We start from the raw sequence: 2,500 nt of genomic DNA, 5'->3' as shown, positions 1-2,500 counted from the left end.
CGCAACGAGCGGTGCTCTTCGCGCTCGCGCGTCCCTATCGCCCGGCTAGAGGATTCCAGGGACGTACAACGCTCACAGAGAAAAGAGAACTCTTCCCGGACCCCCCGGCGGCTTCTTCGAGTTCATTCCGGTCGCCCGGACGAGACAAAAGAGCCCCGAACACTAGGGAGCGGTTCCGCGTCGGGTTCCGGAATACGGACCGGATTTCCCTCTCGCCCCATGGGCGATTCGAAAACGCCTTCGCCCGTGGTACGAGGATCTCTCCCCGGGCTTAGGATCGACTGACTCTTGGACAACGGCTGTTCACAAGAAACCCTCTCTCCACGGCAGCCCCCGAGGGCCCCTCTCGAGTATTTGCTACTACCACCAAGATCTGCACCGACGGCGGCTCCAGGCGGTCTCGCGACCTGCCCTTCGACGCACACCGCCGCGCCATCCTACTCGTCGGGGCTTGCCGGGACCGGCCGCCGCGAGCGACGACCGGCCCCACTGTGCCGCCGACGGCCGAGTATAGGCACGACGCTCCAGCGCCATCCATTTTCAGAGCTAGTTGCTTCGGCAGGTGAGTTGTTACACACTCCTTAGCGGATTCCGACTTCCATGGCCACCGTCCTGCTGTCATCAGCAACCAACGCCTTTCATGGTCTCTGAATACGCGTCGATTTCGGCGCCTTAACTCGGCGTTCGGTTCATCCCGCAGCGCCAGTTCTGCTTACCAAAAATGGCCCACTAAGCGCCTAGGGTTCCGTCGCCGGCTTCGCACGCGGGTTCACGCGGTGTACCAGGTAAAGCCGGCGATCTCACCCATTTATAGTTTGAGAATAGGTTGAGGTCGTTTCGGCCCCAATGTCCTCTAATCATTCGCTTTACCGTATGAGACATCCTCCGTGTTACGAGCGGGTTGTTACCGCGCCGTACAGCGCGGAGTCCCACCGGCGTCCGTACGCCCGCGAACGGGCGGGACACATCGGCGCCAGCTATCCTGAGGGAAACTTCGGATGGAACCAGCTACTAGATGGTTCGATTAGTCTTTCGCCCCTATACCCAGCTCAGACGATCGATTTGCACGTCAGAATCGCTGCGGACCTCCATCAGGGTTTCCCTGACTTCATCCTGGCCAGGCATAGTTCACCATCTTTCGGGTACCAACGTGTGCGCTAAGGGTGCGCCCCCGGACGGCCGGAGCCGACCTGGCGGAGACGCCCCCGGACTGCGGACCAGCGCGACTTTGAACGCCGGTGGGTTCGGTCGCTAGGCCATCGTCCGCACCGTAAACGGTTCACTTTCATTGCGCCAAACGTGGTTTTTCGTGAGATCACCGTTGACCTCGCGCACACGTTAGACTCCTTGGTCCGTGTTTCAAGACGGGTCGGAAAGTAGCCCGAAACTCGTCGCCGACCGACGGGACCCCGCCTGCGACGGGGCCGCGTCGACGGTTCATGCCGTCGGGCGAGCCGACCAGGAGCACCGGGGTTCGGCGCGAACGGTCACGCCGAGGCGCGACCGCCGCGACGAACCGCCACCCGGGCCCTTCGGCCGGCGCCCAACGAGTCGCGACGTCCGCTGACCGAGCGAAAGATCCGGCCGGCGGTGAGACCACCGACCGTGAATTCGCCCGGCGGGGACTCGCGGGGCTCTGTCCGTTTACACCCGAACGGTTTCCCGTTCTTATGAACTCTCTCTTCAAAGTTCTTTTCAACTTTCCCTCACGGTACTTGTCCACTATCGGTCTCGTGGCCGTATTTAGCCTTAGATGGAGTTTACCACCCGCTTCGGGCTGCACTCTCAAGCAATCCCGACTCGAAGGCGCGGTCCGATCCCGGAACGCTGTGACGGCCTCTACTGGCACTGGCACCATCTGCGGGCCATGGCCCCGGTTCAAGGGAGACTTGGACCGTCACGTGCGCCCCGGCAACGAGGCCGGCCCGTACGCCACAACTCCCATACGTGCCGCGACACAAAAGCTGCGCGGCGGGATTCGGCGATGGGCTTTTCCTGTTCGCTCGCCGCTACTGGGGGAATCACGGTTGTTTTTCTTTTCCTCCGCTTATTAATATGCTTAAATCCGGCGGGTAGTCCCGCCTGATCTGAGGTCGGAACAAGTGTGTGGTACGTGTGGTGGGAGGTAACTGGTGCGCGGGTCCGCGCTCCGTCCGCGCGGCGACGGTCCGCGTCCGCTTCTCGGTTGCCGGAGAGGTGGCGTCTCGAGGACGACTCTCAGCCGACCCGGCCGCGCTCTCGCGCGGCGGGCGGACGGGGACGTGCCGTTCGACGGCGCGAGAACCCGTGACTGTTTGCCGTCACAACTTGGGCGGACGACCGGGGGCAGCCGCGAGCGGTAGCCCGCGTTTTCCCCGGTCGAGCCGCCAAACTCGCGCGGGCGCGGCGTGCGGCCGACGGGCGCGCGGGCGCCGGTCCCCGTGAGGACCGGACGCGGCGCGCGCGCTCCGCCGGACGCCTGCCGTGCCGGCGCATCGGTCTGGCCGAGTATCCGGTATAC

At 63.9% G+C, this 2,500-nt stretch overlaps 1 non-coding gene across 1 annotated transcript in view; it reads right to left on the bottom strand.

The window, feature by feature from the left end:
• Positions 1 to 2,096, bottom strand: part of LOC149053930 (large subunit ribosomal RNA) — a 4,209-nt gene extending 2,113 nt beyond the window's left edge. Inside the window, exon 1 of the ribosomal RNA XR_016192436.1 lies at positions 1 to 2,096. This exon is cut by the window's left edge and continues 2,113 nt beyond it. This is a non-coding gene — a ribosomal RNA (large subunit ribosomal RNA).
• Positions 2,097 to 2,500: the final 404 nt, after the last annotated feature.

This window comes from Diuraphis noxia, unplaced genomic scaffold (genome assembly GCF_037042655.1).
Source record: "Diuraphis noxia isolate RWA-SAM2 unplaced genomic scaffold, SU_Dnox_SAM2 contig0020, whole genome shotgun sequence".
Lineage (NCBI taxonomy): Eukaryota > Metazoa > Arthropoda > Insecta > Hemiptera > Aphididae > Diuraphis > Diuraphis noxia.
The sequence above is the reverse complement of the archived record's forward strand: the minus strand, read 5'-3'. Positions and strand labels throughout refer to the sequence as shown.